The 27078-nt window shown below is 38.1% G+C and overlaps 1 long non-coding RNA gene across 4 annotated transcripts; it reads left to right on the top strand.

Moving 5' to 3' along the window:
- Positions 1–758: 758 nt before the first annotated feature.
- Positions 759–26647, top strand: LOC111270702 (uncharacterized). 4 transcript variants are annotated; one of them, XR_015315039.1, is made up of 5 exons: positions 759–1392; positions 2024–2160; positions 18420–18572; positions 24670–24772; positions 25359–26647. It is a non-coding gene; the product is annotated as an uncharacterized LOC111270702 (long non-coding RNA). The 4 variants fall into 4 exon arrangements; XR_002686419.2 differs by having other exon boundaries at positions 25355–26647; XR_002686420.2 differs by lacking the exon at positions 18420–18572 and having other exon boundaries at positions 25355–26647.
- The last annotated feature ends 431 nt before the right edge of the window (positions 26648–27078 follow it).

Below are 27078 nucleotides of genomic sequence, written 5' to 3'. Positions count from 1 at the left end.
GTCACATACCTAGTTATCTAATACATTCATATCTAATTATTGCTTTTTTGAGGCAAGCATCATTAGAAGAGTTTGCTAGATGTTCGCGTTCTTTGTCGTTTCCTGGCTGGATTCATTATGGCACAGGCGCTCTGTGTTTGTTACGGCTTGAAAATCATCTTCGGCTGCCATGAAATCTGGTAACAGAAATTACAATTTACAGGACGCTTTAACTTTTTTTGTGTGTTCTGTGACAGGTACAAGTTACATGAACTTGTAGCACGCATTTCCTGAAATTGAGGGCTAGGCAGAGTTTTAGATTATATACTCTAACAAATTCAGAGAAGGTTACGTCATAGTTAACTAGTCTTCCTTTTATGTTTGGCAAAGTACAGAGGATACGAAAATGATTGTAATAGAGCTTACAGGCTTACAACCGATTTTTTCCAGGTGGAGCCTCCGGGATTGTTAAGTGTTTTGTTTTTCGAATTGATCAAGTACCGGTAACAAGTACTTGTTATACCCGGCGTATTTAAAAGATTTTTTACTTCTAACTAAACCGAGCCCTTATCTAGTTATGGTGCTACGCGTATGTCCGGCATAACTATGCGAGAGGACCACCGTAGTAGTTCGCGTCAGCTATTCCATAAACTCTATAAATATTCACCATTCGCGCACGTCGTTGAAAATCACCAATAATATTTAAAAATTCATTTACAACGTTAATCGTACACAAAAAAACAGCGATAACATAAATCGATATAAGGCCTCTTTGGGACTCAATAACGGTACGCAGTGGCCACAAAGACGTCAAGTAAGCGGATTAAGCATATACGTCATCACAAATACTAACGAGTATTTCACCTCATTCGAGTATTCACCGCAATTTACATCTAATTATTTTGGAATTCATTAAATACATTATTTTGAGTACATCTAGACTGTAGAGTAAGTGGATTTAGCTTAATTTTAGCTTGCGTCTCTTTCGATCAATGACAAACGCAGTAAGGTGCTTATAAATAGAAGCTTTAAGGTGCTAGGTCATAGTGTACACTTATTACAGAAAAAATACACGTGAATTATTAGCTATTGAACAGACTTCAGTTGTTTACTGGACCGTCTACAGTCTACCGCTGCAGTCTACCGAATTCCTACGAAACGCACTAAAACATATATATTTTATTTTTTTCAATGAAGAAAATTTGCCAACAAATGAAAACAGGCCATAAAAAGCTGCTTTCAAAAATGAGGAAAACTAGATTACCAGACATAACAACACTTACAAGAATAACGAATCGGAATCTCTTTCTTTTTTACATTTTACTATGACATACTACGGCTACCGTCGAGGCGCTCGTTTCTGTACTTCAATGTTCCTGAAATAACACCTCATGATTTCTCATCTTAATTGAGGTATCCATTCATTCTTGCTACACACAATAATTTCTCTATAACTCAGAATAAAAAATGACGGCAATTTTAATGAAGTGAAAGCCAATTCTTTATAAACCAACTATTTCTTTATAAAACAACTATTTCTGTGTGTGAGTTACCACTAATTTCCAGTACCATATCACGTTCGACATTTTAAGCATGACTAAAATTACTTAACACATAATATTTCTGTCTAGATTGATGTTAGAATTTATTTTGTGGTAAGATTGACGGTAAACAAGGTTCTCGTATAGGGAACTCACAAACTACAGCTATGTGTATTATGTAAAGGCACGTGTTGTTTTAATTTCAAATTTACATAAAGGCTAAGTTAATGTCTTCTGCGCGCTACAGAAACGTCCTAGCAGCAACATATTTTCTTCTAAAGGTCTGAAATTGCAGCCCCTTACCGAAACCCGTTGCAGCTAACTTCAATGATGGCAAAAAAAAAGTAATAGATTGACGCGCGTTATTTAAAGTTAATGCTATGTTATAAGGCCCAAACAGGTTGTCCACCTAAATCGATCTGAGCAGGACATGCATAGTTACCAAAACGCATATCTAATATTGAATATTAATCTTGTGGTCTATAAAACACTATGAGCGACAGGTGCAGTGGCAGAGCAGAAACGTCGGCTAGAACCCGTCTGAAAAATTAACGACGACGACGAATCAATACCTTCTTACGGATGCAGACAGGACGCTCTTGACTTCAGAGTGCAGTTAAGGCCTGTTTTGAAGTTCTCAGTAAGTTCTTCTTTTACTTAAAATGAACCAGTCTAGGTATGAACCGCCGAAGCCAGCTTTGCTACACTGAGGTGATAAGAATTAAATAACGAATGGCGTAACTAATTTTTATTCTAAAAATAGCGGAGAAATCTTCAAGGTTTACCACGGATCCTTATATAATTAAATTATATGTGCTATTTCTCGTTATTCTTATGTTGAAAGGGTTATGATTTATATGAGGGCACCGCGTGTAAGTATCGAACTCCTGTCAGGGAATTCTCTTATAAATGAAGGTAGTCTTGCTAAGTTTAAGTTTTCAAAGGCACTATTGGAGTTACGCCTTCTTCATGATTTTTATTTGCAATTGGCTTTCCTAATAAACAAATTAGAACTGCACAAGGAAAAGGATAAATTATTCCTCAGGCCCGTAAAGTTCCTTTCAACTGTATTTGTTCACCTGAAAATTGTAGTGTTAGCGTTTTTAAATAGATAATGTTAGGCATTGAAAAAGACGGTTTTCGTTTTTTACCATTCTAAACGCAGATAGAATCCGTCGTTCTCAATACAAACAATATTTCTCAGATGCCATATCGTCGTTAGATGGCAGACGAAATTGCCCGATGTAAATAGAGCAGAAGCTCACAGCGTTCGGCCGATGTTCCTAATAAGCCGAATACTTGAAGATACTTGGTTTTACTCGTTCTAATCAATATGCTAATATTTTGACATCATATAGCCTTCCACCTGACGTTTGCTATGCAGACGATGTCGATTGTTGCAAGCATTCAAGTCATATTGCTAGGAGCTGGAATTACACGAAATGGGATTATGAATAGCCCAAGTGATGGTCACATCTGCACCTTCATGATGGCTTATAGAATTGGCGTACTGGGTCACTAATCCACTAATTTGTTGAGGTCAAAGGCAAGCCGACTTCACAAGAACTTTTTGTATATACCGAGACGAACGCGGACGAAGTTTATGGGTCTTCTTTAGCGAATAGAATACCGAAAGCAAAGCCTCGTGCACTCCATTTCAGTGAAGTGGCACGATGCTTCGGGCTTAACGATGACTGGAAAAGCGGAGCTGACGCAAATTTGATTAAAACAGAAAAGTATCTGAATGGGACGTGGATTATTTTCACTGGAACTATTTTTGCTATTTTATGAACTAGGTAAAACCAAGCGGAATCAATCGTCATCCGACTTTACAAGACGAAACAAAAGATCGCCATTTTTATTCATTTGCTGCTATTAGTTTATGATGCGTTGAAAGTTACCCTGTTATATGTGGGATATGTTCTATTGATTTTATCGAACTCAAGTCCACAAAAAATATATGTGCGGAAGTGCATGTTATATGTGCACGCTGCGGCGGATTGAGTTCATCTCTATTCGGCACGTGTGCTGATAGCTCCTGTTTCGCTCATCATATTATTACCAAAAAAAAAGATGGTTTTTCGATCCGGTTTGGCGTGGCTACTTAGCTCCTACGGAAAAGCTTATCTTCAATCACAACCAAGCGCAGACTCCTACCGCAATAACGCTATAGGAAGCCAAGCCACAGTTTATACTGATTCCACTGGTTTTAATTTACTAATTTTACGTGGTTAACGTAACTCATAAAGCAAACAACTAGCTTTCACACACGTACAGTGAGAGTTATCATGTTTTATTCAAGCTGTCCGTCATACAAACAAAACGTACGAAGTAACGAGTACAAACATATGAACAAAGGTATATATTACTTACTGAAAATCAACCAGGGAAGTTCATTTGCAAGCTGACGTTTCTGTTCTCGGATAACGTTTCTAGCACACTTATCAAAATCCCCTTGGATTTATGATGACCGTGTAGGCAGTAGACCATCGATCAGTAATAAACTGTATGACAAGTAGTTTCTCCTCGCGCTAGTCCTATCTGGGCTTGGAACTTAACTGGGCGTCGCAACATGCAGAATAGACCCCGCGTAGTAAGTGCTAAAACTTCGACATCGAATTCGAACACTTGAGATACTCGGCGTATACAGCGGACATCATGTATTCAGACGATGCATTTAATTATTATAACAACGTCTTTTTTTTTAAAAAAACGTAGATTTCCTCCAGAACAACGAATTTACAGTGAATACAGTTCCAATATTACGTTAATTACTCGAAGAGCTTTAGGCAGTGCTTCATATTCTTTAGGAAAAAGGTATATTAGATTTATTGTCCTCTGCCATCCTCAGTGTATTTAAATGCAACGCGACTATCATTATTAAGTTGTTTGTGTCCTCCGCGGAACAATTTGAATTGAAAGTGTTATGCTGGCGGCAGTAGGTGGCGCCAGCTACGTTTCCTTATGGTGGTTTCTGTCGTCACGGTAAAGTTCAGGTTATAAAATTGCCAAAAAGAGGACATCGTGACCTATGTCACTTAGTGTACCATAAAGGTTGTCACCGAGGATAGCAGAGTGAATCTGACAGTAAATTATGAAGTTCGGCTTGCAACTAAAGAACTCTTTGCGTAATTAAAACTTGTGTAAATGCCTTCGATATTGGGAAGTATGAATTATAATTATAAACCACGTTGTTGCGAGACAAACAACTGACCTATTTCAGATTAGGTACCGCGCTGTGATACTTGATTCGCACCGCGACTGTGAAAAGGGTGACCGTTGCTAGTTAGTAGTAGTCCAACATAACAAGATAAGAAAATAATTGGCCTTAAAGCAATGAGACATCTTAGAACGGTAAGCTGGTCTAAAAAAATCGTTTCGTTCTATGAAGAGAGTAAATCAAACCTTGAAAGTACTCTAATAAACAAATGCTTAAAACTTAAAATAAAACAAAATTACCATTATGCAAATTATTTAATTATGTAGGAAAATAATTGTTGTTGGTATACTAATATTACTGTATTATCAAAGTCTAGGAAGTTACTTGAATGGACGAATTAATTCCATTTCAAATCAAACTGCCTAAAAGCTGCAGCCGTCTCTAAAGTTGAAGTTACATATTGTTTTTAGACATTTCCGTATATATGAAAACTATTAAAGGAATCTTACTGTATGCTTTTGTATAGAAATAAAATAGGAGATGACATGAGGGATGTAAGCTGGACGTGCCCAGCGATCATGATCTAACTAACAGGCAAAAGTTCTTTTCAGCACCGCCACGATATATGATTTTCGACCATTTCGTCAAGTAAACGATGCCTTAATCCTCAATCCTTTCTAGTAATGTAGATATTTAACTCTGTGAGGATATTATTGTGAAGCTTTTAATTAGTAAATGACCATCAGCTCAGAAAAGCAAACAATAGCTTTTTTCGGATCGGCTCTGTAGTTGAACAAACTCACTATAATGAGGGAGGGCGTATGGAAGTCTCATACAAATCCCGTACAGGGAATTTCGTTTGTTATATATACGGCATCTCCGATTAGTTTTCCACACTGGAAACAAACTAGAGCGACATTTTTCTATTGGTTTTATTAGCAAAATGAACTAATTCTCATTCGGGATTCTTTCACACTATAGATTATATAGCTATCATCATAACATTATCACATTAATCATTAGAAATAAGAAATATCCTATGAAAACGATAGTATTATTTTTTCGTTTCTAGAGATCCCTCTAATTTTACTACTACTAATGATAAAGATAAATGGCTACAAATATAATTGCGGAATGAAGAAACAGCTTTTTCCAACGATTCTGTTAAAGATGTTGTTTCAGACCCTTCTAATGTAACTTCCCATCTAGCTATTCTTCTATACATCTTTCTGTTTAAAAAGTATGCGATTTGCTTTTAACTACTATATTTCACGGCGGGCAACGGTCTTTTCAATTTTTTTTTAGAGCTCTCGCCGTAGTCATGACTTTGTTACGTTGGATGTATATCGAAAATTTCTGGAATTAGCAAATACTCTCTGTTCGTTATGGATAGCTGGCAGGAAGACAGAGGAAATATATGAAAGTGTAGCTAATATATGTTCCAATTGATTATATCTAGTTTGGCCGCTCCAATCTGATGTATATACCTGCCCATGCGCGCCATGTGCTGTTTCCAATTCGTATCGTATGCAGGACGCAGTGGCCTGAAACTGAGTAGGCCACGTTTCCTCGTTTCAATAGGGAGAACCTACTATTGCACATTTATTGATACGATTTCACACAGTTGTTTAAAGCTACAAATGTGCAATACATGTTGTAAGATTTGACTGCGCACATGTATGAACATATATATAAACTAGCTAGTCATTGGAGTTTGCAAACTAGTTAGCTGATCTAGTTAGGCTACACCGGCTGGAATGGTATATAGAACAATATAAAAATAATTTTCGTTCTGTTAGTGGTATCCTTGGGTTTAGCAATTAGAATGACGGAGCTCGCGCACAGCGGATCGTTTTATAATATCGCGACCGCTTTCGCTCGTGAACGACAACAAATAAAGGATTTTCGTTCGCCAATTTTGACCGTTGTGTCTACGTAAACGTCCAGTATAATTCTGTTTCCGGGAGGCTAGATGTTTTTCGTATACCTTCAATGAATGCCGAAGTACCGGTAGACTAGTATACTAGTCAGTTACGAGATGTTACTGTCTAAGCCGACACTACTCTAGGCCGGAATCTACTGAAATTACACAAACTTAATAGACTACGGACACCTAATTTTTCTTGACAAATCACGGTATCGTATGTGACAGCCGGTGCAATCTTCCAACTGAACAATTTTTATCTCAACTGGTAGCTTTTATTGATCCTCGATTATAACAGCCTTGGCCTTTGCTACCTTGTTTCCTTTGTACGATTAGCGAAAGATACGCTTGTTGCCATTACCGTTAAGCCGGCGTACGTAAACAAGTAGCCTGTTTTCCGGGTCGTTCCGTTCAGACAAAATGAGTCACGGTTAACAAGCCTTTCCTTTCTTTTAAGCATCATGATGTCTGTCATGTTCTTGTAAATTTGAAGAACAAGTTCGACGACGCGGTTGTTTAAATTTGCGGTGACGCCTGTTATAGGTAAAATTCGCTTGTGCTGTAACTAAAATTGTTCCCACAGAAGGTTGATGACAAACATGTAGAGCATCGCCTTATGCGAATCCCGTGCTTTGTTTGGCTTTGTTTCTCTCTACAACATCATTATCAAAGTTAATAAAGGTTATTCTGTATGTTCCGTTTGTAAATTATGGCACTTTTAAAGGAACCTTCAGTTGTGCCAGCTTTCTCGATACGACGGTTCTCGAGCCCGAGTCGAGGGCTCCTTCAGTCTTTTCGAAAATTTAGTAAAGCGACTAATCAGTATGACTGAAGTTTGAAAAATCTATTCATAAATGTGTAAAATAAAAAGGTGCAGAATTTAGTACTCGCAAATGCTAGTACAAAGGTCACGTCATGAGAAATACTCTATGGATTATTAATATTATTTTGACTATTGTAAATTAACTATCCACTCAGGATAGTTCGCGTTTTTGCCTTTACCAGTGTCTAACGACGTTGCGAACTCATCAAAATAGCCTCTTCGTCATCATTGCTAAATTACAACCAACATTTAAAGAATTTCAGCCTCATTTCTTTAACATTCTATCATCTAGGACGTTTCCTTATTTTTCAAAACAATACGTTGCCGTAGCTACGTCTAACTGTCGTTCCTATCGTTTGATTGTCCGCGCTTTTTTGAATCGCACAAATTCTTCCAGCCGAACTGCCTTCTCGCCTGCCAGATGCAAACGTATAATTTTTCCCTGCCAGTCATCTTGAATCAGCTTGACTGCATGTTAGAGCGTAAGATACTGATGGATCTACGGGCCGACATATCGATAGACGACTTCGTCTATTTGTTTGCTCTAAATTTCTCAGGAAACATCTCCAGAAGCGACGGATCCTCAACTAAACAAAGAAATCAAAGCATAGGATATGGGGGAACTACAGAGCCTGCCTAAATTTGTCGTCATCAGATCAGACTGCAGACTTCTCGAGATGCATCCTTATTGGTCACAAAAATAGACAATGTCGTTAAGACTACCTACTAAACGATTATATGAAAGTTATCTTTTTGCCATGTCGGTACAAACTTCTTTCCGTTTTAGATCCATTGCTGTATTTGCGCGAACGATACATTTGAGTTTTCGATTTTCTTAGGTTTCCCTCTCTATAATAAAGCGACGCCTTTGACTGCTTGTGGCCGTAATAGGCAGTTAAAAATTGAAATGTTTGTAATGTACTTCTAAATATACTGATTTCAATTACGAGATTACTTTGTTCAGTGTGTACACTGTCTGTCGAAAAGCGGTTACTGAATAGTGGGAATTATTAGGCAACACCCTGTAATTAGGATTACGATATCCGATGAATGCACAGCGGGGCAACGATCATTGTTTACGACGAGCGAAAAATGTTAGTCAGTCTAGGAGTGATTTTAGAGCATAGTACTGCAATATGAACTTTAAATCTGCTATCCACTTAATACGCTCTGTAGCCTATCTGTAACGGGTTTTATGATACAAGGAGTGACCTTTGTCCTACTAGCAGAATGAGCTTAACAGAATAGAATTTGGTAGGTACTGGATCAGAAATGGCTTTAGTCATTATTAATGTCTGACTAATTCATGTCCTTGTGAACAATATATATTGTCGTCAAGCTGTAGGCTTACGGGTTTTACGATATTAATAAGTAAACAGCAGACAAAGTGTATAACTTGTTGGCTCGATACAAGTTTTGTTACTTACCGGTGACAAGGTCACAGGCGTTTCGGTGGCCGGAAAACTTACTCCGTGTGTCAGATAAATTGCCTTTCGAATGTTCCACAGTAAACACACATTATCATCATAGAAAGACTTCGCATCCTTCGAAAAACCATTGAAAAGTTGTGCTCATGTTAATTTTATTATAGCAACTATTCCAGAGTGAAACGGCCACTACGCAGATCGGATCTCTTCGGTGGGTTTCTTATTGAGTGGTGGTCATACTTGCAACCTTGTGAGTGGACACGATAGGTACGGCAAAGGCTACCTCGGCTAAAGCGGCCCACAGCACTTGACCATAGTAGGTAGCCAACTCTCGAGGAATTTGGCTCGTAATAAAACATAAATGGTGTTTAGTTTTAGTTCCTTTAGCAAAAATCTCTAATGTAAAGGCACGGGGTGCGGAGTTGGGTTCAAGCCTGCGACTTTCCTGTTTCCCGGAATATTCTAATTGTTAAGGTAGCCAACTCTGTGAAGGTAGTTTTTGCACTTGAGTGGCCAGCAGGATATTAATATAACTGATGTGAGCAGGTTCACAATGCTCTATGACTGATTAATGTTAGGTTTCTTAGAAAAATCCATTAGACCATTGAGTCTATTCTTAACAGGCTCGAAATCCGAAAGCTTTCTATAGACAGCCTTTTTACTCTTATGGTTTTTAGAAGTAGGCGTTCTTTGTTCGCATGATAGTGTCTTGATGATAACATTAGAAAGTGACTGGTTTATTTCAAATCATATGCCATATGTAATAATCGATGTATTGGAAAAAGCTAGGGTTGTGTAAAGCAAAAGACTCTTATTGTTTAGAAGGTTCCAAAAAAACTCGAATGATCACGTGGTACGTATTTGCGAGCGTGACAGTTGTCGAATGCACTATGGAATATAATAGCTTCAAAACTAGCCGAGCCTCGATGATGGTGATAATCGATTTAGATCATTTAATTGGCCTAGTTCTATTAGTACGGAACGTGATCGAACCCAAAACCCGCTGTGTCGACATTTTTCAAGTAGGTCTATTCAGCACTGGAGTTAAATTTCGTCTTGATGAATGGATTTGTCGCACTTAGAAATATATTGTTAAACTCGCTTAAATCACAATGCTTAGTGTATAAAAAATTCTAAACATCGTGTTAAATTTAAACAACTAGATACGATAATTTCTATATCGTGTTACGTTTGAACCGTTAACGTAAGCCAGAGAACCCGTGGAGAAGCTCAATCAACAGTTTACTATAGTATATCGTCATCGATTCCGATTTATGTCGCTATCGTGTGTTTGGTCCTCCATGCCACCGCTGATGATCGTCGAAGAAGAAAAGTTTGCTTTCAGAACGCGGTAGAATCGATTGCGGTCATAAATTTATCCTGCATTCCACTTGCGATGCAGTTCTCCATCATAGGAAAAAATGTTCTGCCTTTGCATAAATTGAATATGATAGCCGGAGGCTTTAGCAAGCATGGTCAGTCGTTAGGCCTTGTAGCGTCTTAGTCCGGTGAATCTAAAGTATCCAACATAGCTTTCCATGTTCCGCTAGTTCAAGTAGATGTGGCATTCTCTAAGTCGTTTAAGAAATTATTTTTAACGAAATTTTTAACATGATTTCAATTTATGTGAAACTATGGTAAAAACTATATTTCGTATAGATATAAACGACTATACTCTTTTTCATATTGGATAAGTTCCAACGCCATCGAAATGGTGTTCTTTTCAACGTATTCGTGCGTCTGTTCTCTTAATGTGAAAATGCCAAATACCAACCACTTAATACCAGTCAATCTATCATTCCATTAAACATACGTTTGATGTTAGCACAGTGGACATTGACGCCTTGTACGTAAAACAAGGTCCACGCATATCGCAGTTTATATAAGTAGTATTCGTAACTTCAGTCTTCATGCGCGGACTGTATTTTCAAGTCTGAGATCTTGAATTATTTCAAGATAACGGTCTAGCTTATTGCTATTCCAGACGAACAGCTTTTTTAAAACACCTACTTTTGTTACGCGTATTCCTTTCTTCTAACCGAATTCTTGCAAAAGATCTAGACATTGCCGGTAACAAGAAATTCCATTTTGATTTCCGTTGTACAGATTATCTGCATGCAAACAAATGCTGTCACCTCAATGACATATTGAGCCATCGCAAAGCGCTTGTCGTACGTTATTGTGTTGACCCGTATAGCTGTTGCCCCTCTAGCTGGTCACAAAAATGCATGAGTATGTTCTTTCTGTTTCCCTGGATTTTACAAAAGGACTATTGGTCTCCAGCAACAAACAACGAGCAAGGTTTTAAAATAACAGGCCGCGATGTCGACGTTCAGTTTATTTGAGGTAGATAAAGGAGGAACAGGAGGAACTGAGCAATACAGGAGTTAAGCAACTTACACAGTCAAGTAGAACTGGTGGCAGCATATGCAATCGTGTACGGTTGTTAAAAAGAACAAGTGAATTCAGGAGAACTGCGCAGGCGAGTGAATGCCGCGTTATAAAGCCTCTGAAGGTAAAAGCTACTGACACTTGATGTCGGTGAGAAAGGACATGATTAACGTTCAGTGATCGCCTTCAGATACGCGACAACTTCATAAAGAATGATATAATTAGCGCTGATGAGACCCACATGACACATGAAAATTATGGATTATTCATAGGGGAGAATAGTTTTCCGAAGTACACATTCTTCGATAAAATACGGGACACAAGAGGCGACCCATTTAAGATGCAAGAAGAAATCCGTGTTATTGTGTTTCCAGAATCATAAGTAAACTTTAGGCTTTGGAATCCAGTTGTTGAAAAAAAACAGGAAGTTACAGTTTATTTTTTAACATACGACATGAACTAAAGCTGATAAAGTAACGACCTAGTAAATAGTATTGCTTTCTACGTGTGTAAGTTGACGAAACAACCCTTTGTTAGGCGTAAGCGCTGCGGCAACCGCGTAGTCAGAACGGCTAACGCGCATCACTTAGAGTGCGTTCTCACAGGAATTATAAACATTCGGCCATCGATGGTTCAAATTTCAGCGTGGTCAAATGGTCTTTTTGACATATTGTTACCGCACATTTTATATCTCTGTCAGAAAAAGATCAGTGCACTGGATAGCCTATATCCGATGGGACGAAACACGGAACATAGTATTTCACATCGGGGCTGACACTTCACAGTCCAAGTCTACTCTTTGCGTGTTTTGCCGTGATACCGAAGTAGATCCAGTTACGTCGCAGGTCTTATTTTTTTTCCGAGTGATTCATTATACAAGGGACTAAAGATAGGAGGATACACGGTAAATAGAATCAGCCGTAAGTTAAAGGTAAAAGTAAGGCTTACTGAGCCCAATCGTTGATCGTCAAGTTTCTAAAAACTACAGTAGAATATACTTTTGTACAATGGAAGGAATCAAGGCGATAGAAATAAAGCAGAACTTTGACAGCACTTTTTGCAAGGCTATGTTGAGCTGTGCACCATAAAAGCCAGAATATGCTTCAAGTATCTAGTTTAGGTCCTGCATTTTATGGCATAGAAAGCAATAATGCAATCTTCTTGTTGATTCTGCAAAGAAAAGAAATCGAGACTGAAGAGACATAGGAACTGCGCGACGATAGGTGTTACACAGAATCGATATTGGAACAGGCAGACAGCTCTAGTGAAAAAACGACCGACCTATCTATATTGCAATCAAAATGACTTTTCTTTTTTTTATAGAAATACGCGAACTGAGTGCCGTAATTTTGTTTGTGCTAAGAACCAAGGAAAAACTTGGATCGGTCTTGAAGGATTTTCTGTGTGTGGTGTATGCCGTACCAATGTAATGATAACGGATACATTGTTTTACTTTTCATAGAACCATTGTATTGATTTAATACATACATAATACTACATACATACACAGTCTCTTTTATTCAAAAGGTGCGTCAATATGCGTTCCGTTTAGGTTAAAATTTAGACCGCATTTCTTGTATCTGCTTACCGTACAACATGGTTTTGAAGGTTTATAGGACAGCTTTGGCTGATAATGTAATAGGACCCTATGAATAGTTCCAACATCTTAAAATATGCATAATTATATAGTATTAGCCTATCTTAAAGACACTATATATAAATCTTTCATTCTTTCATCTGCCCCTTACTCACAAGACATAAGACATATATCTTATGTTAGTGATGTGATATATATATATCACATCATTGACATCCTGGAGAAATCAGCATCGTTACTCTGCGATGGGCAAGAAAATACAATTATGAGGCCCGTTTTCGCTGCGAAATACCGCTTTTAAATATCTATTGTATACTATCCATAACACAAACGATCAACGGTAGTGCTCTCCTGTACAATGCTCGTCCAAGATGTCGATCTCAATCACGCTTCTTATGCTTAGAACGAATAGAAATATTCAAACGAAATTAAACTTTGCCCCGTCAAATGGGGCTCATTAACACGAATTTGGTTCACTTTGTTTAAAGCTACATCTGAACTTAAAAAGCTTCAGCGGAGCAGCGGTGCAAACTGCCTTTAAATGATCTTGGGTACGAATCACCCCCAGCTGAAGCAGATGCGCAGACGGAGTAGCGAGAAGCCGAATCCTTGAGATGGGCCAGTGGCAAATTATAAGAGTATTCCATCACAGGACAGAAAGGCTATGTTTAGAAGTTTAGAATAGGCGCCTGTATTTGAAAAACGAGCTGCAAGTTGTGATAGAGGTTAGAGCCTTAAAACCTCTGGCTGTTTTAGCTAACATGGAGTTACTTGAACAGTGTGAGAAAATTATATGATCTATACGCTGACCAGTTTCCTCTAGTTGCTGTGAATAAGAAACTCAAAATAGAGAAAAACTGGTGCTTGATGAAACATGCTACGAGTATATTTTATTCTAGGCTATTGGAATATCCTTATTCTCAATCTGTTCAGAATTATTATTTTTATCAATTTTTATTTGATTCAACGAATCCATAAACCCTTTTGTAGGCAAAGTAATATCTTTGAAATCAGACGAAATGCTACCTCGTTCAAGCCAATAAGACAACACTGGCCTTTCAAACCGCAGGTGATAAACGGAGCGGATTTGAGTAGTCAGCTTGAGTCAATCGCTCATCCATTGGTATAAGACTCTCGTATCTGAATTCGGAGTCTACTACCCCATAAAGATGCTATGACCTCTGAAACTCAGAAAGTTTATCAACTAGTGCACACGATCACATAACGGAGGTATTCAACGCTGCACACCCGAAAAGATGCTATATCTTTCATTTGTCAGCTCGTTATTTTTAATAAATGATATCTGGTAAAACCAGAAACAAGCTAAAAGATCTAGACCCAGCAAATTCAGTCAGAACGTATATTTCGTTAAATAGTACACATTTATTCACGGCCTATGTAAGTACCTAACAGATTTAGCCGTCTGCGATCATTATGAGATTGAACCCAACGATAAACATATAGAAATTAGTATAGGAATAAAGGAAAAGTTTCTAGGTTAAGCGCTATGATAACAAAGGTACGATGAAAATTGCAGGTCACCTTGAATAGCAAAATGTTATTACTGGCAGCCATGTGAAACAGATGTACCTCGTGAGCTCAATAATGTGGTCCTATCCAGTTAATTATCGTATACAATCTTTCACAGAGACATAAAGTAAGAGGCCGTAGTAATTATACACAGATATCATACTCATATGTTTCCTTATTTACCGCTATAATGGCTAAATATCAAGAGTGAAGCTAACTGTCGATGTTCAAAATTCATGCGTTATATATACATTGCGGTGAAACAATCGCATTATAGATCTTACAACTTGGTCATAGTTTATTGATCTACATAAACTGCACAGGCATTTATAGTCATACGACGCGTCATAAAAAGATATAAACGGAGTCATTATACTGTTCTAGTTAGAGGTGTATATTATAAATAATATCTCCACGATAGCTCATGTGAGTGATATTCCCGCTGCCATCTGTCAGTGTGTGACGGCATGCCAAATGGCTTCTCGGATCCGTTTATTTATAGTGATACCTTCTAGAATCACTTTGTGACTGACGTACTTCGATAGACATATTTAATATGTTAGGCTATGAATTGGCACTACATTCATTTATTTAGCTTAGAAAACTGTAGAAGGCCGCGAGGAAAAAAGCTGTGCTCGGTGAGACGTAAATTGAGTTATGGTCATGTCGTAAAGATTTAGACTGTAAAGATCAAAGCCCTTCTCTAAAAGTCAAAACCGTTAAAACGTGACCATTAATCTCTGTCAGTCGATCGGCATACAGGTACTCAGCAGGCAACTGAGAACTGCCCGGTCACCACTCCTACATCGATTCGCCTATAACAAATATACACTGTCGCAAATGCCCCTCGTCCTTGAGCCCTTAAACCAGACGCGTACATGGAAATGCCTTGCCATATTCGAGTGGTTCTGTTTATTGTATAATAAGCATACCTTTTGCATCGCCGGTTTTCAGATCCTATTTTATATGGTATAATCGTACCGTACTTTCTTTTGCTATTCTCCCCTAACGTCGTAGAATGATACGGTTGCAGTAACAAGTAGCATTTTTTTTTACCAGAGGATGTGTGCGAGTGAAACCGTTCTGCCATAGCGGTGGGAGTCATCAGCAAGAGCATCTCAAGCTCGTGCCCACACCTCCGACGCTTAGTAGATATGGACATTGCTACGTTAATTTTGCCGTTGGCGTTAGCACCCACATTTCGCAGTTATCTGTCTGTTAGGTTTTCTCGATTCCTAGTGTAAGAGTGATGACTATCACGTATACCGCTGGAGTACATTGCTTTTGAGTCGTTTACATGCGGCACGGCTTTTTAGTCTCTAACGAGTTCATATGCTTCTGTACTGGGGATCATTTGGGTACATCTAATCTTTGCTCACTTTTTTTTCCCTATTTCTTACCCCACTAATCATAAGCGACGGTAGCGCCAGCACCAATTGTCTTGGTGGTGTGTCCACAGCTTTACGGATAGTCGCAGCAGCTTCTAGTGGTATTTTAGCAATAAAAAATGCCTCGTTATCATATAGTAACAGCTATTGTTACTGAAACATGTTCTATCACAACATAAATGTCTACCGGAACCGCATAACACCAAACGAACCGACACAACTATCACTGCGGCTCTTACTATATCTTCTATGATTACAAAAAGCCCTTGTAACTTTGGGTCAACTCCCCGACTAGCGTCACGCACAGCTACCTGTTTTCTTTGTTTTTTTTTTTGGGAAAAATGGTGCGTATGTAGAGTGTGTCAGCCTAGATGCAGTGCACATCTCGATGCTCATACAATTCTTATGTGAAGTGATCTATTCCCATCTTTGCTGGGATCCTGTTATTGCTGCCGAAATCCTCTATCTCCATAGGAGAACCAGATTGAGCTAAAAAGGAGTTACAAAATGTAGTTCATATATAGTTATTACCGTATACAATTGCTGCCGACCTGGAAAACGCCTGTTATATATATATGGGAAGCGTCAACAATTTTCAGACAGCTATAGTGTCTCTATTTGACATCTGCAAATAATCGCGATAAAGAGGGGGTTCAACCGTGAAACGTATTCGTAATATAGTCATTCCAATATCATTGCAAGTCCTGCGCTATTATGTTATTATAGACTTAAATATTATAGTGGTGTATGTTCAAAGTACTATTGATTAGGCTTTAACAATCTTACATAACCTATAACTGCTTATTGTGTCTTTTAAACATATCACGTGAACGTTTCTACATCTTTGTAGTGTAATATTAATAACGTGGTTATATTAATTATAATTGATAATATAATATACATACTAATTAATATACATATTACATATAAAGCTTAAACTTTCTCATTCTTAACTTAAACTTATATATTGAATTATCGAGATTGTATTGACTGTGTTTCAGTTAGCTGGCTTCCAAGCTACACGTCTTAGGTAATGCGATCTAAAAATGTAGTAAAAATGGCTCAAAGATGTAAATTACCCTCTGGAAGTTTTGATCTGAAAGATATTTCCTGTAGTGGTTAACTATTACGGAAAAAGTTGATGAAATTATCCTGTTGAGAAAGGCTTATATACGAGTAACCAGGATATCGTCAGGGAAGTAGGCATCCATCACCACAAAAATTTAAGCCATTTGGAGAAAGCTGGCTACAAGAAGGCTTAATAGTTAGGCACCACAAGAATTCACTCAGAAATATTACTCAATCGTATTTCCAGACGCATAATCACTGAGAAACGCAGCAAAATCGAACCATTCCTTATCCAATTAATAGCGAATGATAACAAGTGGATCATATACGATAACAATGGGCAAATAAAAAAAATACGAAAGAAATAACCCGTAACAGAGCTCAGATTGATACCAAAGGAAATATAATGCTACGTGTTTTGTGAGGCTGGAGGGAAATAACGCGTTATAAGCTGCTGCAGGCTAGCAAATGATTTACTCATACCCATACGGTCAACAGCAAACAAGGTTACACCAAACTATGGAAAAAAAATCGATCGAATTTAGTGAACACAGAGGGCGTTGTCTTTTACGGTGATGACGCTGGACAACCTACCCTTTAGTTGACGGCAAAAATGAGAAGAACTTGGATGGAAAGTTCTTAATTCATCCGCCGTATTGCTCGGAACTTGCATTTTCAGATTACTGCCTGTTTTGGATTTCTTAGAACTTGTTTAAGGATATTAAGTTAGGCTCAATAGAAGGATGCAAAAATTTTGTCATAATTTTCTGCTTAGACAGTATAGAAGATTAACGGTAAGACTGTTATCGTGTCGCCAGAAAAAACAGTAGAAGTCATCGTTCAGAATGACGCATATTCAATTTAGTCAAATAATCCAAAAATATTTACTTATTTGCAATTCCGTTTAAAAACCGATCAGTACCCTTTAGGCAACCCAGTACTAGTCAACGAAAACTTTTGACCCACTCTATCATATATATATATATATGTTTGTGTGATCGAGGCAGGTGAACGACTGTTTGTCACTACCTAGCTATTTAGTTCAGCTACCTTTTCTTAACAGTATGGGTCTCTATAGTTCGTAACCTATGTCGACAATAGCTTCTCTACAATTCGAAAACTCTCTAGTCAGTGCAGCTATTAGGTATACAATCACTGTCTACGCTGGCTGTCCGTATTATTACGAAGCACTTTTTCGCACGTTACCAGTGTACCACAGCCACTTATGGGGCTACCAGTAATTAATATTCACCAAAATGTATGCACTTTGTGTGCAGAAGTCTGTTCTGAAATGTCGTCTGCTTGTGTGCTAAATTATATGTTTGTTTACGAACTAGGTTTTAGCTGAAGCATTAAAATGAGATGACATACACGCCCAAGAGCTGTTATATTATATGAGTTCATTCTATGAAATTGCACATGTCCAGAAGAAAACATTGTTTATGTGATTGCAATACGATACTCCGTTCAAATCGTTCTTCTTTTGCTATTTTGATCTGTGGCCGCTAAACACAATGGCGGGTGGAGGCCGCGCCTCTAATCTTCCAGGCGCACGAATATCTATAGTAATTCTGTCTCTTTGGTTTTCTAGGTTTATCTCCAAACAATAATACATTCACATGGTTTGAGCGCTCGCTGTTAGTTCGACCTGAACGAAAGCGGATGCATGGCGACCTCTGTTACACCTTCCGATACTGAAACAAGCCTGAAGTATTTGTATTCGAGCATTTTAGCGCATACACGGGTACGTGTGCATGGAACTCTTTGATGAAAATGAGTTACCGCTAACAAACAGACAGATCTGAATAAACTATACGCATGTATATAGGATGACGACGTTGGCAGGCTTACAGTTAGGCAACTGCATGAATAAGGTCTGAAAATAGATCTTTCTGAACGATTTTTAATTCTCGAAAGCGCTGCGTTTTCACACCAAAGGTAGTGTCAAAATACGGTAGAAGATCTCCATGATTGAAAACCCACAAGATGATAAGGGACGCTACTTTTCCAAATGGAGTAACCTATAGCGAATATTAACCGTTTATTGACACATTGCTTATACTGATTGAATGATGACACATATCGTAATTATTCATAAGCTGGTTCCTTAGATAAATGTTTCGAGTTTTGAGACTGAGCTGCTATTACCAAGCATTACTTCAGTTTTTCTTGCAGGGAACATTATTCCGTGTAGACATTCACAAAAAGCGATAAGCATTTGCCAATATAGTAACTATATTAAAATCATTTATTGGACTAAATGTCCTACATGGTCAACACCTAGGTATATTGAGCTGGGCATCCATGGCATTTAGGAATATTGAATTTATCAACAATTTGATATTACTTAATAAAAAATACTTATAATAAAGTTAAAAAATCTAAAAAATATACACACTATGCAATCTCGACAAGCTTATCAATGTAAATTAAAGGTGAACAACATAGGAAGGTGGAAATTTTTTTGCACAAAAGAACTGCTGATATGAAACTTATGTGCAAACAAAGTAATCTTCGAGAAACAAGATCAATTTTTGGTACGTAACTGCGCGCAGTTCGTGTGGACAAGCCCAATTGTCGTCAAGGCTAATTTTAAGTCGAGCCTGCACAAACTGACCGTACCAGCTTTCAATTCAACAATCGACGGCCCCAAAATATAGTGTTTTCTTAATTGTTGCAGCGGCGAACGGCAGGTATCGTCGACGTTCACAACCAACGTCATCTGGTCGTTGGCAGACAAAACATGTTTGCCTGTACAAGAATATAAAAATGTGGAACTATTAGTTCCTTTCTTTGGCATACACCAAAGCCCGAGTGTATACCGTAGGGCTTCACATGGAAGAGCGATTAGATGCATGGGATTACGTCGTTGATATGGCGTTTCTGTTGTCAGCTGTTAGACCGTAGGAAAAGGAGGTGTTGTACGGAAGATCTGTACATAAAACGCTGTGAGTCATTTGCTTCCATGACAGTAAGATCCAAAAAATAAAAAGCTGTTGCCCGTTGGGGCTTTCTATTGTGACGACAATTTATGCTGATGCAAATTAAGGCTCGATCGAGGGTTCTACTATGGTCCGTAAGGAGAAATATTAGATTGCTATATCAGACCGCTGAATTCCGGCATGAGGACAGTCTGTCTGAACGAAAGTACGCCGAAAGGAAGACAACTGCTGTAACATAGGTGCTGCTAGGGTTTAAACCGCTCGTTACGCCGTCCCAGAGTCGATTTGAAAGGGAAAAAAATTATTCCTAGATATTCTTAGACTGCAGACACAGATTATCAATCTATTAATGTCAGTGTTGTTTTTTTGGTACTTTGAAGGTAGGTAATACCGTAATTTTCTCACCCCTATATTCTGAAATAGGTGACGTAAAAATTGTCAATTGTCTTTACATAAAAATGAACGCGACGCGCAACATCGCGTGAGTTACTTAACCAGTCCCCGCCATCGATGTTTATCGCTGTAACTCAATTTTTTGGTCTGCTAAAAGCTTCGCAGTGCGCTTCTGCTGGTTCTGTGTTGTGAAATTGAATGATGAGAAATTAATTGAGCTCGGACATACGACGTTGTTTTGTACACATGTGTGCTAACTGAGTTTGTATACGAATTACCAATTGGTGATATGAATAGCTTTCAGAGTTGAGTCTCTCCTACCATGTGGCCTATTTCGTCGGTTGTCCTTGACAAAATGCACGTTTTATTGTCGTCCTAATGCAAAGGCGTCATAATGATCCTGATGGGACTATCCTACAATGCAAATGGGAACAGTCGGCGATAAGTGCCGATGCTATTCAAAACATGATACTCATTAAAATTTAGATACAGAGAACTGTTGTACCTACGGCCACTTCATAATCCTAGCTAGTTAAAGCGAGCAGAAAATGTAAAGAGTAGGCTGCATACACGTTAGCTTTTTACACACAACCTGGTCTATATGGCACAAGTTCAATTTTTAACTATTTACATTTGTATTTTATAAATTCCGCCGAAGATTTTTGTTCATGAGCTAAATGTGGTGTCACCCCCCAGTTGCCTTACCTATTTAGAATAAAACTAACTAATTAGTTTTGAGAAGTTCGTAACAAAACGCGAAGATAGTTGAATGATTTTTGGTATTAGATCAAAGATTCTACGCTAACACATACTGGAAGTGGTAGAAAAAGTTGTTAGAACATGTAAAATAAGTTTAATTGTTTGATGGCATGATTAATTAAGAGTCTGATCTTCCAAAAATCCAAAACGTTTGAACAAATTTTGTTACTGTAAAATCGTTTTATTTATTGATTGACCGAAATATGGATGCGTATCAAACAAAATAGTGATGTATTAGAGTATCTCATTAAATGTCACAAGGAAAAATTGGTACCCTTTTTATGGAAACTTACTCCTTTTACTTTTATGGAAAATTTATCTCACAGAGTTCGCAAACACTTTATACAATTTATATAGCATAATATGATGCAGCTGCTATCTGTAACTCTCCAGCAAGTTCATTAACAGGACTCATTCAAATGCTCTTTTCCACTTGGAGCTGGTCAGAAGTGGTCTCTACTGAAAGGCTGAGTAATAAAACTAGGTCAGAAGTCTCCAGTGTGTGTCTTAAAAACCTATCATTGTAAATTAGATTGAGTTTTTTTTTGTGTACGAGAGCAGTCCGTGAATACAGACGGCTATTGAACTGAATTTTGTCCAAACAGGCCGATAATGCTGCTGATTTCTATCTTCTGGTCCGTATGGAAAACGCCCTACCTCGGACTATGAGCTCCTGTTTCGGCAGGCCGAAAGCAACGTTTGGTCTGAACCCAGCGGCACGTGTCACTTGTAAAAACAATTAACGTATATATGAATAAGAAAAGGCTCAGCTACGATAATATACAAAGATCATTTTTAATATATATACTAAGACCTTTTAATACGAAATATATTCTTTTACCGTAGTGCTTTAAACGAAACACGGACGATTTTTTATGGACATCTCTATACAGACGCTTACTTGAAGCGAATCGTCAGAATCGGAATGGGGTTTGGATTGTCAGCTCTATAAATTTTAGTCAATTCTCGATAACAAGTAAATGCCATACTTTCAGTTTAATACAAAGGGAACGATTCTATTAAAAAATAATTCAGTAGCTACCTTTCTTGTGACATTTAATGAAGCATTTCGTCTTCGAATGCGCTACTGTTTCTATTGAACACACTTCGGTCAGCGGTTTATTTGTACTATTACAATATAACAATAATAAATTCTGCTCGAATACAGGTCTCTAAATCGGCGTTCATAGACGTAACATCAAACAATTGATCTTATTGTTGACAACTTTTTTATTCATACAAACTGTGTAGTATGTGTTACTGGCGAGGGTTGAAACAGAAATTCCAACCTATTGTTGCTTGTAGATTATAAAGGCTATTTTCCCGCTACGATAGTGGATAGTTTCAAAACTCCATATAGAATACGAGGATTTTCTGAATCCCGGTTATTTTCACTACCCAACAGCTAACAGCTATTAAGCGCATTGGAATACAAAGGTATATAGGCTTATTCAGTGCATCACCCACTTTCAACGTTTGATGCCTATCGTTTGACCTAAGGCCACTAATTGCAGTTTTCGGCAACTCCCTCGCCATTTTTTTGTGCATGTCTTTTTGCTTGCATCATTCGTCCCGCTATGATCTAAACGCTTGCCAGCTGAACATGCCTCAGTGTACAGCACAACTCATTGAGTTATACCCATTTGGTCCTGACAGTTGACGACAACAGTTAATATCGGACCCTTTTACATACATATAAATAATAGACTCATCAATAATTCGTGGTCAATATACGTTTGAGGATCAGATATGCTTTCGGCCTTAGCCTGCACAATAGAAAAGTGGAGCTGGACTTCGTTATACGCTGTACAGGGAACTTTAGTTGTATTCAAAGTCGGCAAAACGTGAGTGAAAACGTTGCTTCCTATTCTAGTGGCTGGCTGCTCCAAAGTCCCTTTGAGCTCGTCTGTGTCAAAAGGCCATCATTTGACACCTGTTTCAGGCCGCAAAAGTACGAATTCTATCATAATACGATTATGCATGTAAATCACGTAGCTCACTACAAAAAGTGTTCGAAGAGATCAACATAGAAAATGTATGATGATTCTATGGCGAAGACTTAACTTCCAGTGGTTGATTTCAAAGGTATAGTCTGAATGTTTTGTCGCTCACCAACTTATGTTGCATGAACGAGTGATGAGCAGTTTATTGAAAACTTACGTCAAGAATTACCACTTTTGTTATTTATTTTCTCTCATTTTATAGACATAGCTGCACACATTGTAAAGTGCCATTGGCAAGCTAACGGTAGAAAAATACGTAAGTGTGTAGAATATTTATCAATTAACGTATGGTAATGCAGCTTAATAACAACACTCTTGCTACGAGCAAGTACGACTAGTAATCAGGTATTACGCAAGCAAGTATGCACTTGTGGTCATTCGGAGAAGACTATTTTCGGATCACTATTCGTTACTCTGTTTGATAGCAGAATACCAGCGATGACAGCATTCTATCTCTGACGAACAGAGAAAAAAAAAGATGGCAGCTTTGGCCTCAGAGCTGTTTGTGAGAACCTCCCCAAAATTTGGCTATAGCAGCCGAACTTCAGTGTGAACCCTATGTAAAAATGTGTCACCAGATACATTTATTTGACAAAAGCATGTATCGCTACTCGTCCCGTTAGGGCTAGGTTCATTAATATTCTATCGTTGACTTACATTGGGCAATATTGCCTTTTACAGTTATGTAACACTTATGACGATGTAGACTTTCGCAACGCACGGTCTAATGTATTCTGGCATAAGTTTAGCATGTTACAGTTGATTTTATTTGATCTTGTAACCACTGCTGCAAAAGTATGTTACGAGAATCTCCTCATGCTGATGCGTAACATTTTTCAATCCCGTTGAGAATGTATAATAAAATGTAATTGAAGAACTATTTCGGTCGACCACATTTGTTCAGATAATGCGTTACGATCAGTGACAGTACCCTGAATGCCCGTTGTGGGCAGGTTGAGACTGTTTCTGCCCTTGCAGCCTCATTACCATCCTAAATTAACTTTGAAGTTCTGCCATTTCATTAGTCAACAAATGACGGGGGTCCATTAACTGGAACGTGAAGTTAGTCGTGGAATGACGACTTCTACATACATAATTATTGTCCGCCTTCTATTTCGAATCGAAGCAGCGCTGACAAAAGCTCTATTATCGTTGTATCCAAAAAACATAATTAAATGAACAATAGGAATGTTGGTCACGGGTTATAAATGTTTGGGCTCAGCGAATTGGCAATGTAGAATTATTTCCCTCTGTAGCCGCGCTCTGGCATCATGACCGAAACGTGGACGGCGACCGCTGCCCTCATGACGAAATTCATATTCATATTGCACAACATACGTCAATCAAATCCTATCTACAACTGTCTCCGTCACAGAAATTTACTACTGCTTTGATGGCAGTGGCTGTGGCCAGGCACGGTAAATATGAATGAAATCATCATCTCGATAATTTCGAAACTGCATTTTTAAAGCCATGCTCTATCCTTTTCCATAACGAATAAACGTCGAATGTCTGCAGCGGCCATAGTTTGTATAGGGAGCAGAATTAACGTAGCCGCTGATAGAAGAGGATTTCCAATTGAATAGATCACGCGAAAAATTCTCTCTATAATTTGGAACAGGATGTAATTTTTTAGTGTTGTAAATTATTACACCCTTGTAGTAATAATAATAACAACAAGGAAAATTACTCAATTGACCGCTTTTAATGTTTATAAATGTTTCGGGCATCTTTTCCGTTACAGCTGTCGAGCATTTCTTCAGACCGCTGGCTGTCTAACGCTAGACAAGGTGCATCCATGTCTGGCCTCGAGCCTAGGCCACCCCATGTTTTCCTAAAATTCGCAGGTAAACTCGCTACCATTATACAATTATAACTTGTAATATGTATCTGTCCATTAGCTAACGCGACATCGCTTTAGGTCACTTACAAAAACGCACAAAAAATCACACTTAAGTCTTTAGGTTTGACAGAATCAGCCCAGCGGTGCACTTCATCAAATGTTGCGTGTATTTATACCTAGATGGAATATTTATAATATATGTGCAAGGTCTTGTGCATCTACACCACACATTAAAAATCGACGTTCTCACTCTGACCGCGTAATTCGACTTTTCACATAACGATTTGTACGTCAAATTTCCGCCATATCATAGGCACCGTGCTGATGCTTCGATGATCATCTTCTAAAACGGAATAGCAATCGATACACGAAATATATACAGTTTTAATTTATTTTTATTTACAAATAACTAATATTCAAATTGTAAAATAATCGATATAGAGTACGTCATTTTTCCTGTTACTGAAGATTCTCAAAATGACGACCGGTCTAGCGAACACAGTGTTGGTAACGGTGGCCTATTCATTTAATTCTGTGACGTATTTTTGCGACCTGTTGTACAACTCGCCGCTTCTCGTTGTTACAGGTAGGCCAATATCTGTATTGTCGATCTGCAAGCGCCCTTTAAGGCCCATGTGCCATGCCGGTGTGTGCTCCATGTCAAGATAATTGATTGAAAAATTACGACGATAAACAAAGGACACGTCGGACATTTGTTGTTGTACTATTGCTTTTTCATGCAAACACTTATTATTGAATATCGTATTATATATATATATATATATTTTTTTTTTTTTTTTGGAAGTGCTACGCACTGCTCTATGAGTAAGAGACCAAGTCTGTTCTAGACAATATTGATACTGTTACAGCTGTCGAGCATTTCTTCTGACCGCTGGCTGTCTAACGCTAAACAAGGTGTATCCATGTCCAAGAACAGTCGCTTAAGGCAGACTTTATAAATAAACCTATTGATATCTGATAGTCTCGTTACTACTCAACTAAAAGTTAATAAGGCTTAAGTGTGATACTTGAAATAAATTTAATCAATGGCTTATTCATTTTTTTTTATTCACTTTATTTAATAACAAAAGAGTCAGCAAGGTTAAATATGGTCTGTGTCGCTAAAAACGTACTTTGAATAACATGGCAAAGTTGTTTTCGATTGAAAGAAAATTTAAATTTTGTACTTCATCGATAACTCGTACGAAACAAAAATAAAGAAAGAGCACTTACTCTTCGTTTTCATTGTGCATCGTCATGGCTGTTGTACGTGTCGTTAGGAGTACGTGTCATCCAGAAAACGTAACAGGTCAGATGTTCCTCTAATTGCATTTATGAGTTCATGTACAAATGCCATATTTTCATCTCTTCATGCGCACGCAGCCATTGGCCAATAAAATAGGGGCACCTAGATATTTCGAGTTTGATCGATACCGCACCTGCACTAATTATCTGCGTGCGGTTTTTCTATGTCAAAATTTTCCTAATTTCTGCCGCTTCCTCCTAATAATAGTACATGTCCCTAGAAAAATATTTTTAAACCGCTGTGGAGAGGAAGGCACTTATTGAAGCGTGTGGTACAACAGCTGCTGGCTGCTATATGTATAAGCACTCGAGTCATTACGTACAGTTTAGATACAGAATTGCCATTTCTTCCGTTCATAGAAAGACATAATTGATTGGGTATAGCAATTTCTGGCACTCACATCTACTCAATGACAACGATGTTTAAGTGAACCTCAATGATTTCTGACTATGAATAAATTCGTGATAGGGTTATCATAAGATTTCACGGCTCCAATAGCTAGACTCATAGAAGAAAAACGACCGCCATAGAAGTAGGTGGGAAGACCGAAGTATGTTATTGACAATAAAGCCCACAAGGTTAAAAATAAGGTAACTTTGTCATAAAGAAAATTAGGAAATAAATAAAAACCATCCTACGTAGCGACCAAATCGGATCATTTAACTATGCGACAAAAAAGCCGCTTTGCAACGGCTTCTCAGATATCTCAGAGCATGGGGTCACTGTGTTCTTAAGGACCCTCTATCGTGGTATCGAGATCTACAGGCGTCTATAGGCATTCCGATGAAAGATCCTGCGAGAGTTGTGCAATACGGCAAGTCAAACATCAGACATGGTGGAAGGTCGTAATTTATAAACGCTGTGCAGCTGTCCTAGATATCGTCAACGGAATCTGAAGAAACGACGAACAGTGAAGTAATTCAAACGAAAACGCTGCTCTAAAGAGGAGATCCGTTCCCAAATGAACTCACGTATGATAAGCCACCAGGTCCTACGCCAAAGTG

This window comes from Varroa jacobsoni, unplaced genomic scaffold, assembly GCF_002532875.2.
Source record: "Varroa jacobsoni isolate VJ856 unplaced genomic scaffold, vjacob_1.0 contig00061, whole genome shotgun sequence".
Classification (NCBI taxonomy): domain Eukaryota; kingdom Metazoa; phylum Arthropoda; class Arachnida; order Mesostigmata; family Varroidae; genus Varroa; species Varroa jacobsoni.
This window is presented reverse-complemented; position numbering and strand designations above follow the sequence as displayed.